Below are 12,369 nucleotides of genomic sequence, written 5' to 3'. Positions count from 1 at the left end.
GTGATAAATAAAATAGAAAACTCTGTCTGGTTCCTGACTCAAACACCTCCAGAAGCTTCCTGCTGTCTACAGGATAAGATCAAGTCCTCTAGAACTTGTTTTCTGCTAATTCAATTTTATTGCCCTTACTTCCTTATGTCAGTGCCCAGTGTCTAGTTTGATGCTTTCTGATTGCACTTCATTTGGTCTTAACTCTGCTTTGTAAAAAGATATGCTTCCCCCTTAAGATGTCCCTTCCTCTCTCTCTAATCTCTATTGCTCATCCTATAAGGCCCAACATAACTATGGCCCTTCAGGCAGATTTTTCCCACCCACCCTGAGCCTCCTTGCTGATGTGTCATCTATGGATTCCATCACACATTCATACCCACCGTTCACTCTCAGATTTAGTAATCAGGACTGCGGCGGGTTGGTTTGAGCCATTTCATGGGCTAATGCTTTGTAGGAAGCTTCATTAGAATGTGGGTTTCCAGAAAGAGGGAGCATGAGAGGTTTCCCTCATATTCTCTTAGTACCCAGAACAATATGTACACAATATTTGAGTAGACACTTAAGTACTTATTGAATAAATACACGAATGAGTCAGATGAATAAAAAGTTATGAGGTTGGAAATACTGCCAAAGAAGGGAAGTCAGAGAATGGAAAATAATTAGAGGAGATGCTTATAGGATAGGGAAATAATTAGTACTTTGTAATTAGAGGTATTCTCAAAAAGTATAGGTTTTGAGGGAAAATATTTAAGTTTATTTAAAAAAAATTTTAGTAGAAATTCAGATGTGGAGAAATGAGTTAATCAACTTCTCTGTTCAGGGCACTTAATCATCACTGATCTGTGTAAGGTACTGTTCTTGTTTTTATGTATTCGTTTGTTTATTTACTTACGTATGTTTTCCTTACTGTCGTCTTTACCTATTGCCATTCCGCTTCACTACCACAGGAGTGGCTCTTATGTGGTTAATGCGTATCCTCTTTTTGTGTCTGTTTTTGAAAACTGTTTGTTTTTTAACATGTATTTAAAACATTTATATATGAGGCACGTCCCCGCTGCGCCTCCGCTGGTTTGAACTTGGCGGGCCCGATGTGGACGGCCGGGGGGTGGGGGGCTGATTCGCCACCCTCCGACGCTCGGTCCTCCGCCGGCTGCAGGTCCAGGTCTCGGCCCTCCTCCGGCTCCTTCTCCGTCCTCACGGCGGGCGCCTGGGGGCAGGGGCTGGAGCCGATGACGGTCGCCGCCGCTGAGCTGCAGCAATTCCACCACGTCGCTGTTGTCTCCCCTCGGCCACCAGAGCTTCCCGTTTGACTACGACGATGGTGACAGGGAGGATGAGGAAGACGTGGATGAAGGTGCTCATGATTCACAGGCTAAGGTGGCGAGCCTGAGAGGAGTGGAGTTACAGGGGTGCGCCAGTGTGGCTGAATCAGAAGATAACCAAGAAGAACAGAAACAGGTGCACCTACCGGAAAGCCGCCTGACACAATGGGAAGTGTGGTTTGTTGGCAAAGAAAAAGAAGAACGTGACCGTTTGCAACAGAAAGCTCTGGAGGAATTAAATCAACAGCTAGAAAAAAGAAAAGAAATGGAAGAACGTGAAAAAAGAAAGGTAATTGCTGAAGAAAAGCACAAGGAATGGGTTCAGAAAAAGAATGAACAGAAAAGAAAGGAAAGGGAACAAAAAATTAATAAGGAAATGGAGGAAAAAGCAGCAAAGGAATTGGAGAAAGAACATTTGCAAGAAAAGGCAAAAGAAAAATACCAAGAACGGTTAAAGAAGAAAAATGCTGAAGAATGTGAAAAGAAGAAGAAAGAAAAGGAAAAAGAAAAACAACAGCAAGCTGAATTAGAGGAAAAAAAGGAAATAGAGAAAAGGTTTAAGGAATGGTTGGAAAATGCAAAAAATAAACCTCGTCCAGCTGCAAAGAGCTATGGTTATGCCAGTGGAAAACTTACAGATTTTTACAGTGGAAATTCTTATCCAGAACCAGCCTTTTATAATCCAATTCCATGGAAACCCATTCATATGCCTCCTTCCAAAGAAGCTAAGGACCTATCAGGAAAGAAGACTAAAAGGCCTGTGATAAGTCAGCCACGCAGGTCATCATCCTCTCTGGTGGTTCAGAAAGCCAGAAGGAATCTTTGCCTTGGGACTCTGTGCAGAATACAAAGATAGTGGGTGTGGGAAATTGCATGCTTTTACCTGAAGCTATTTAATTTTTTTTAAGATTTTTTATTTATTTATTTGAGAGAGAGAGCATGAGAGAGAGCATGAGAGGGAAGAGGGTCAGAGGGAGAAGCAGACTCCCTGCTGAGCAGGGAGCCCGATGCGGGACTCCATCCTGGGACTCCAGGATCATGACCTGAGCCGAAGGCAGTTGCTTAACCAACTGAGCCACCCAGGCGCCCTGAAGCTATTTAATTTTAAAAGTAGAATCGTTTTTTACTCCTCAGTCAACAGCTGAACATTTGATGTGATTATTGACACTTTCACATTTTTGCATTCATATATGTTGTCCTTAGAGCTAATTGAAGAAGATGCTTTATACATTTTCATTTTTATAAGTCCTTCAAGGTTGATCTTGGCCTTTTGGTTCACAGGATAAGTGACTGAATATCTAACAATTGTGTTTATAATTAGCTTGTATTAAAACTACATTGTAATACCAACAAAACAAAAAAAACCACACATATATGAGATGATATGTTATGAATCTCAGTCTGCTTCTTACCTTTTTTATGAAGCATTAAGGTGTTTAAGATCTATACATATTGCTATAGTATAGATCTGTTGTTTCTGATTGCTACGTAATACTTCATGAAGTGAATTTACCACATTTCACTGATTTACACCTCCAGTGATGGAAAGCAACACTGCCTCCAAACCTTTGTCACTACAAATTATAATGAACATCCTTCTATCGTTCCCTCCTAGATCTAGTATGAGCATATACTTGGGAACAATCTCCAGGAATGCCATTGCTGGATCACAGGTATATGTCTATTTAATTTGACTAAGGAGTACCAGATTCCCCTGCAGAATGGTGCCGTTAGGTTATGCACACGTTCCCTCCCTGCCCCATAAATCAATGCACGGAGTTTCTATAAACTATGATCCTACTAATATTTAGTGTTGCTCAGCTTTCTAATTTTTGCTAGTCTGTTAAAAATTGATATTTCATTGTTGTTTTAATTATTACTTTATTATTATTACTTTATTTATGAAAAAGTTTCAAAATCTTGCTTGACTCAGTTTCTTTGAGTTTTTGTCCCATAAATTACCTGTTTGTAAATATTTCCCCATTTTGTTCTAAGGGAATTCTTGTCTTTGTTGTTGTTGTTAATTTACAATTAAGAGCTTATAAAGTCATTTTTTCAACCAAGAAAATTAACTTAAATTGTACCATTGAACTACTTTCCTGAATACTCCTTACTTAATAACTCTATTATTATTTTTTTTAATGATTTTATTTATTTATTTATTTTAAAGATTTTTATTTATTTTTTTAACACAGAGAGAGAGAGCACAAGTAGGCAGAGTGGCAGACAGAGGGAGAGGGAGAAGTAGGCTCTCCGCCGAGCAGGGAGCCCGATGTGGGGCTCGATCCCGGGACGCCAGGATCATGACCTGAGCTGAAGGCAGTCGCTTAACCAACTGAGCCACCCAGGTGCCCAATAACTCTATTATTATTAAACATTATTTTGATTTTGAGAAGATAGTGGTGGCTGTATAGTTGTTAGATCTTCCCGAGTCCCCACATATAAAATATATGGCAAAAATGAAAACCCATGAACAATATTTGCAACAAAACTAAGTAGACTTCAGTTTCTCCTCTGGCACATAAGGAGATTAGAAGTTGCCCCTCCTGATGCCACAATAAGAACAAAGCTGAACAAACTGAGAGTTAACAGTTCTTTGAAGAAATGTCACTAGAAACTTCTGAAACTGAAGTGCAAAGAGAAAAAAAGAATGAAAAAGAAACAAATAGCCATTTTTCTGAGACAAGTACAAAATGTTTGACGTGTGTAATGGGAAAAGAGGGAAGGGTACACAGAAATACTTGAAGCGATAATGACTGGGAATTTCCCAAAATTCATGACAAACACCACACCACAGATCCAGGAACTCAGAGAACACCAAGCAAGATAAATACCAAACTAAGTGACAGGTAAGCGCTAGGAAACCCCCAAATACAACCAGGTGGAGAGAATTGCTAATACCCAGACTGTATATGATGATCATCATCTATGTGGGGGCTAGCAAAGGGAGGCAATGGGGTGGCAGGTGGACTAAGAACAGGAGAAACTCAAAGAAGCCAACAGATATTCACTGAAAAGTATGGTGGGTTAATCAGACCAGCAGATAAAACCAGGAGGGGTTTGCCTACACTAGGTAGAGGCGGTGAGTGGCCTTGTGGTAAAATGCAAAGGGACTTTCCAGAAGGGTCCAAATGGGGGAAAAACTACTGGGAATGAAACCAAAATTGAGCAAGAGGAGAAACCAGAGAAAGAAGAAAGAGAAGATCCCAGTAAAAGTTGGAAGTTGGGGGTGGAGTCAAGAAATCTCAGACTCACCATATTTCTGCACACTCCATGGAAACCATAAGAAAGGGAGCTCTGTGAAGACTTAAAAACTATCCTAACTTCTCCTCCTTCTAAAACAGCAGGAAAATTCATTTTACGTAAAATGAGCAACAGCAAAATATTGAGTTAAAATCTCACACAAAATTGCTATAAGAAATAAAGAGAATAAGGGTCACAATAATATCCCTAGGCAATTAAAGCATATCAGAAAATATTGAAAAATAGATAAAAACTGTAACTATTTCAAAACACACTAATAGGAAATAATGAAATAATAAAAGCCATGAGAGAGCAATATAAATCTGAAATAGAAAAATTCAGAAATGAGGCAACAGGACTCCAGAAAGAATTAGAATAAAACAATAAAAAATTTTAATGACTAAACTAGAAGTTACAAAGGAGTACATAAACACAGCAAATAAAATCTTAATAAAAATAGAAGAATAGGAGAGAAAAAAACAGAAAAAGAACGAAAGGAAGAAAACAATTTGAGGGGAAAAAAGAACAAATATTGAAGATAGAGATGATTTGACACATGGTTCATAGGAGTTGCTGAAGAAAATCCTAAGTAGGAGAAAAGAACAAATATTAAAAAGTACAATTTTAAAGATTTCCTGAAACAAACAAAAAAAATGAAGTCTGTATTGAAAGAGGACAGTGTGTCCCGTCAGAATGGCTAAAATTAACAAGTCAGGGAACGACAGATGTTGGCGGGGATGTGGAGAAAGGGGAACCCTCCTACACTGTTGGTGGGAATGCAAGCTGGTGCAACCACTCTGGAAAACAGTATGGAGGTTCCTCAAACAGTTGAAATTAGAGCTACCGTTCGATCCAGCAATTGCACTACTGGGTATTTACCACAAAGATACAAATGTAGGGACCCGAAGGGGTACGTGTACCCCAATGTTTATAGCAGCAATGTCCACAATAGCCAAACCGTGGAAAGAGCCAAGATGCCCATCGACAGATGAATGGATAAAGAAGAAGTGGTATATATACACAATGGAATATTATGCAGCCATCAAAAGGAATGAGATCTTGCCATTTGCAACGACGTGGATGGAACTGGAGGGTGTTATGCTGAGTGAAATAAGTCAATCAGAGAAAGACATGTATCACATGACCTCACTGATATGAGGAATTCTTAATCTCAGGAAACAAACTGAGTGTTACTGGAGTGGTTGGGGGTGGGAGGGATGGGGTGGCTGGGTGATAGACATTGGGGAGAGTATGTGCTACGGTGAGCGCTGTGAATTGTGCAAGACTGTTGAATCACAGATCTGTACTTCTGAAACAAATAACGCAACATATTTTAAGAAAAAAGAAAAAGAAGAAGATAACAGGAGAGGAAGAAAAGGGGAGTATGTCAGAGGGGGAGAAGAACCATGAGAGATGATGGACTCTGAAAAACACACTGAGGGTTCTAGAGGGGAGGGGGGTAGGGGGATGGGTTAGCCTGGTGATGGGTATTGAGGAGGGTATGTTCTGCATGGAGCACTGGGTGTTATGAACAAACAATGAATCATGGAACACTGCACCAAAAACTAATGATGTAATATATGGTGATTAACATAACAATAAAAAAATTAAAAAAAAAAAAGAAAGAGGACAGTGTGTATCTGAGGACATTGATCTAGAATAACAATGACCCAGTCTGATTCTGGTAAAATTGATAAACTTTAAAGGAAAAAAAACAAAACAAAACACAACAACTTTGGCCATCAAGGAAAAAAATACCATATGATGTATAAGAGAAAGAAAATCATATTATCATCAGACAGTTTGACAGAAATAATCTATATGCCAGAAGATAAGGCAGTAACATATTTCTGATACTCGGTGAAAGCACCTGTGAGCTGAGGATTTGATATCCAACAAAACTGGCCTTCGAGTATGAAGCACGTAAGCTGTTAGCAACATGCCAAGGACTCAGAGAATATCATTTTCATGAGTTTTTCCTGAGTAATCTACTAAAGAACAACTTAACCAAAATGATGTGAGAGACATCATCATGAACACTGGTAGCGGCATTAAATATACTGTGTGGTTACCTGTAGAATTAATAATGAATGAGCATTAAAAAGGGTAAGTGTATAGTATGTAATTGCTATGTGATCTGAGAATGTAGACATGGTACAACTACTGAAAAGGGGGAGAATTATGGTAGCATGGACAAAGTTTTTTTCAGAAATCATAATGATTGGTGGTAGTATTAGAATTGGACTGCAAATTTTTTTTCAGAAATCATAATCATTGGTGGTGGTATTGGAATTGGACTGCTGTGTTTACATGGGATAAAGTAAAGAACAATTAATGGGTATTTCATTTTACTGTCTCTGTCCTTGAGAACCAGGATTCTTTGTGTCGTTGAATAGAATACAGATTTAATATAAAGGAAATGAAATAAAAAATGTTTAACCTGAATTTCAATTGTAATTTAAGTATGAACTAACAAGATATTTTATTTCTCTACTGAGAAATTCTAGAAATAATGACAAACCAAGCTCTTGTGGCATCTAGACTATGGTCTTCCTCAGGACCTGCCCAATAAAATAAACCAGGACTTCTTAGAGAAATAGCTAATTCTAGTTTTGGAGCTATAAAAGATTATTAGAATTATCTCAAATAACTCAAGAGACAATATGAAGAGGCCTTCACTGATCAGAGATGGGACAAATTGAGTTTCAATAATGATAAGAATTGCAATGGATTGCAAATTAGTTATCTGGTGCTTTGCTTAAAGCCAGACACATTATATCACACAGTTTCTCAGAGTCAGGAGTCCCAGAGCAGCTTAACTCTCTTACCTCAGTCTCAGGGTCCCTAATGAGATTGCAGTTAGGTCATTCACTGTGGATATGTTCATTTGCATTTGGGCATAGAAGATCCACATCAGAAAATCACTCATGTGGCTCTTGGCAGGATGCTCCTGTTCTTCACTGTGTCGGCCTCTCCAAAGGACTGCTTACAATATGGCTTCCCTCTGAGAGCAGAGAAACAGTGAGAGCAGTCCAGGGAGCAAGCACCAAGGATGGCAGCTGCAGAGGTTTACAACCTGGTCTCAGAAGTGACACACCATCACTTCTGCTGCAGTTTATTGGTTACACAGACCAAACCCCCTCCTTGTGGTAGGGAACTGTGCAAGATGTGAAGGCCAGAAGGCAAGGATCACAAAGGGCCCTCTTGGACTCTGGCTCCTACAGTGTGAAACCCATCAGATAGGCTTAAATCCATGCGTTCGCAATAATGTTCAAAACCCAAAAACCTAGTTGGTCTCCTGAGGATGACAGCCAGCCATACATTATCTTGAGAACTGGGGAAATGAAAGAATCAAGCTTTCCTATATGAACTATAACCAGAGTATTGGGCAAGCAGAGTAGATGAGTGAAGGATTCTTCTTATAAAATTATTTCAGCTAACGAAATAGGGTTGGAATATTATCCATATTACACCCCCCCAGTAAATGAATGAATTTGGGCATTGAACGTGAAATGCTGCTGACAATGAAGAACAAAGAAATTCAGACGCATGTGCCATCTGATGAAACACCACACCACCACCTCAATCTTGCTGAAGGGACTGAAGCTGAGTCCCATCAGGCCTCTGGATTCAATTGTCAATTTGCAGCAGAAGCAATGGGAGAAACACGTTGAGCTATACTGCGAATGTGCCATCAGCACAATCCAGACTGGAAGAAATCTCTATAGACCAGATGGCCTGGGTTATTCAACAGAAAAAGTGTAAGGAAAGAAAAGGATGGATGGGAAATACAAGCAACATAAAAAACAATTAAAAAAAATGGGCAAGACTAACTATAGCATCTAGGAATGCATGCTTGGTTGATAAAATTATAAGGAAATGCAAGATAGTTGTCAAAGCCAGGACAGTAGAAGAAGGAAGAAGATGATTACTATGTAAGTCAAAACAGTGGTTGCTTTGGGGTGGGGGACAGGCTGTGATTAAGATGGGGCACATGGAAGGGCGCCGGGGTGGCTGGCAAACTTTTATGTCTTGACCCAGTAGGTAGCTACCAGAGCATGTACCTATAATCACTCACTAAGGTATTAATTTGTTTTATGTGATATCCTTTATCTGTGTTTTATCTTATGATAAAAAGGTAAACGTTTCTGAAGATAATGTATGAACATAGTAAAGTATTCAAATAGTGGAAAAGTTTATAAAGTGAAAAGTTAGTCTCCTTCCCAACCTATCGGTTCTTGAATTTTTTTTTCTCCAGAGGTAGCCACGGTCACCTGCTTCTTGTGTATCTATCCAGAGGGATCTTATGCATATAAAATTTCACACACACACACACACACACATATGTGTGTGCTTGCTATATATGTATATATGTATATATGTGTGTGTGTGGATGTGGATGGGTGTATGTATAGAAATATATACATATGTAATATATATAATTCCTTCTCATTTTATTTTTTTAATATTATTTTTAAAAATTTTATTTATTTATTTGACAGAGAGATAGTGAGAGCAGGAACACAAGCAGGGGGAGTGGGAGAGGGAGAAGCAGGCCTCCCGCGGAGCAGGGAGCCCGATGCGGGGCTCGATCCCAGGACCCTGGGATCACGACCTGAGCCGAAGGCAGAGGCTTAACCGACTGAGCCACACAGGCACCCCATTCCTTCTCATTTTAGAAGCATAAATGGGGGGCACCTGGTAGAATTGGAATGCCACGCACATGTTCTGATCTTTGTTTATTTCACTGAATATTTTGTAGACTGTTCTCTATCCCATAGGGCCAAATTAGATAAAAGTGATAACATCAGTCCCTCTTTCTAGGCTGCAACCAATATATTTTGACCTGTAAATAGCAGTTTAAATAAGCAGGTACATTTTCTAAGAATATACTTTATTAAGTCAGTAGATGTGCTCCTAGTTTCTCAATGTGGAGATACTGCTCATATTGATTTTGAAGGTACACCTTTTTCATAAAATTTAAAATCCACATGTCCTTTCTTTCTTTCTTTCTTTCTTTCTTTTTTTTTTTAAACCCAAGGTTTCTGGTTAAACAAACCTGCTCACCCTTTGATTCAGACAAGATAACCCCAAGGGAAGGGTGGCTTCTAGAGTTAGCAAAGTGCTCCTTCAGCATTTCCCTTAATGAACTCAGAGGTATTTTATGGCAAGTGTCAAAACAACACACGTGTGACTAACCTTTGTGCTTCTCAGTTGATAACCACCTGTTTGTGGTGATAAGTAGGATTAGAGCAGACAGATGTGCCTTTAAACTCTAATCTTGGGCTAGTAAATGTTTTCTGGGCATCAAACTGTATTCTTAAGAAAAAATGAACTTGGTGAGGTATTTTAACTAACTCTTTGTTTCCTTTAATATATAGATATTTTTTGCTTTTTCAGTCACTTAAGTCGTATCTATTGAGTACTTACCCAGCACTTAGCAGTGGGCAGCACCCCGATGTACCAAGGAAGGAGGTACAAAGACAGAGCTTATGGTCTTGCTGGGGATTCACAATATACACACATATGAAACAGCTAGTGAACAAGAGAGTCTTGTATACATCTGTGTGTTTGTCTCAGAGGATGCAAGCATGTGTTAATATTATGTAACACACATAGAAATATATGTGTATGCTAAGCGGTGTGGCACAGACAATTAGAAAGCAGGCAAGAGTTTGGAAATTATGTTAAGGGACAGTAAGCCAAAGCAGCTGCAAGGTGCTGTGAATCTGGTTGTTGGGCAAGATTCTGCTGCAGAAAGCTCTGGAGGTGAGCTTTTGTTTTCCTTTTGAAATGATTATAGATTCATGGGCAGTAGCAAGAGTAGTACAAAGAGGTCGCACGGACCGTTCACTGAGCTTCCCCTAATCTAACAGCCTACATGACTAGAGTACAATATCAAAACTGGCATATTGGGGCGCCTGAGTGGCTCAGTCGTTAAGCATCTGCCTTCGGCTCAGATCATGATCCCAGGGTCCTGGGATCGAGCCCCGCATCGGGCTCCCTGCTCTGCGGGAGGCCTGCTTCTCCCTCTCCCACTCCCCCTGCTTGTGTTCCCTCTCTCTGTCAAATAAATAAATAAAATCTAAAACAGAAACAGAACTGGTATATTGACATTGGGACAATCTACAAATCCTTTCCAAGTTTGCATGTACATACTTCTGTGGAACTGAGCTTTGATAAATGAAGTTCAAAAGACAAGAGGAATGAGGAAAAACCGGAGTCAGCAAACCTCACAGGGCAGTTACTTTCCAGAAATGCCCTCTTTCTCTCTCCTTCCACCATGTAGGCATCCCACATAAGCCTATGTCAATTAACCACACCTCCTTCCCCACCAGGGGTTGGCTTGCTACCTCCTCTTCACAAATGTTACCCAATCACAATGTGTTCTTAGTCCAGTGGTCCAAACACAGGCGACCTCCCTGCGGGAAATCATTTGCTCTGTGAGCTAGTTTGCTAAGAAGTCGTCTGGAGCCCAGGACCAATTTTCCCATGGATTCAGAGATGCATAGGTGATGGGTTCCCCAGCCTCTCTCCAGGCCTATGTAACTCAGACTGTAACTAAGCCCCATTCAGACCAGTATCTGTCATTGCTGTGCACGGTGGTGGTGTGGGGTTTCTGGGAGTTAGGGAGGAGAATTCTCTGCTGTGTCAGATGGACTCCAGTCTTCACAGGTCCCGTTCTGTTGCTACAAACTGGCACTGTGTCCAGTGGGTAATGTTAAAGGAAATGTTCTGACAGTTTTAATTACACCATATAAAATCTTTTGTAATTCAAGTATTGACCCACTTAACCATCAGTTCCATAAGAGATGACATAGGAAGTGCAAGACAGGGAGCTGGTGAGGAGAACTAGGTAGAGAGATACTGAAAAGTGAGTTCTAGAAGGAAACTCTGAGAGAAGGAATTACTAGGGATTCATTCTTCATATTCGCTCTCTCTGTCCCCCTTGTATCTTTCTGAATTCTCCGAATTATCTACGACTAAGGACTTACTGCCCTTATACTCAGAAAAATTAGAGTGCTTCTGGGATGAAAGAGGCGCATGCAGGTTTTTGACACAGTTTCTAGCATGGCTAGGAGATGAGGAGCCCCTGGGGCAGTGTGCTCCTTAAGGCAGAAGTGAGGCCCTTTCTAGCTCCCGTCGCTTTGGGGAGGAGCTCCGAGTGCACTGAAGCGTGTATGTGATTCAAAACTTCAGAGGAGAGGTTTCTACACAGAGAAAAGAACAGAGGCCGCCCTCTCTTTGGTTTTCCTGATGAAACATGAAGCCACCATTGCCACCTGCGGACAGAGTCCTCCCACAGTCAAAAAAGGAAGTCACAAGTCCTTTAAACCCTGGGTTTACGGCATCATTCCAGAAGAAGTTACACTGGAAATCCCGCACTTCCGTTAAGGCAACGTTGACAAACATCCTGCTCATTCAGTTCTTGAACTGAACCTGCTATCCCTAAGTGTTCATGCTCAGCCAGGGAGAAAGAAGGGCAGGTTTCCAGACATTCTCTGAGTAATAGCCACCTGAAGTACTTTTGTTTTCTTCGGTGGTCCTGATACTGATTTGGGGGCGCCTGGGTGGCTCAGTTGGTTAAGCGACTGCCTTCCCTGGGGTCATGATCCTGGAGTCCCCAGATCGAGTCCCGCATCAGGCTCCCTGCTCAGCGGGGGGGGGGGGGGGGGGGGGGGGTGTGTCTGCTACTCCCTCTGACCCTCTTCCCTCTCGTGCTTTCTGTCTCTCATTCTCTCTCTCAAATAAATAAATAAAATCTTTAAAAAAAAACCCTGATACTGATTTGGTCCCATGCTCATGACTATAG

At 40.7% G+C, this 12,369-nt stretch overlaps 1 pseudogene; it reads left to right on the top strand.

Annotated features, from left to right (window-relative positions):
• Positions 1-1,079: 1,079 nt before the first annotated feature.
• Positions 1,080-2,169, top strand: LOC114202329 (coiled-coil domain-containing protein 34 pseudogene; annotated as a pseudogene).
• The last annotated feature ends 10,200 nt before the right edge of the window (positions 2,170-12,369 follow it).

This window comes from Eumetopias jubatus, unplaced genomic scaffold (genome assembly GCF_037043125.1).
Source record: "Eumetopias jubatus isolate StellerSeaLion01/CBP00866 unplaced genomic scaffold, mEumJub1_p1.0 scaffold_15, whole genome shotgun sequence".
In the NCBI taxonomy this organism is placed as follows: Eukaryota; Metazoa; Chordata; class Mammalia; order Carnivora; family Otariidae; genus Eumetopias; species Eumetopias jubatus.
The sequence above is the reverse complement of the archived record's forward strand: the minus strand, read 5'-3'. Positions and strand labels throughout refer to the sequence as shown.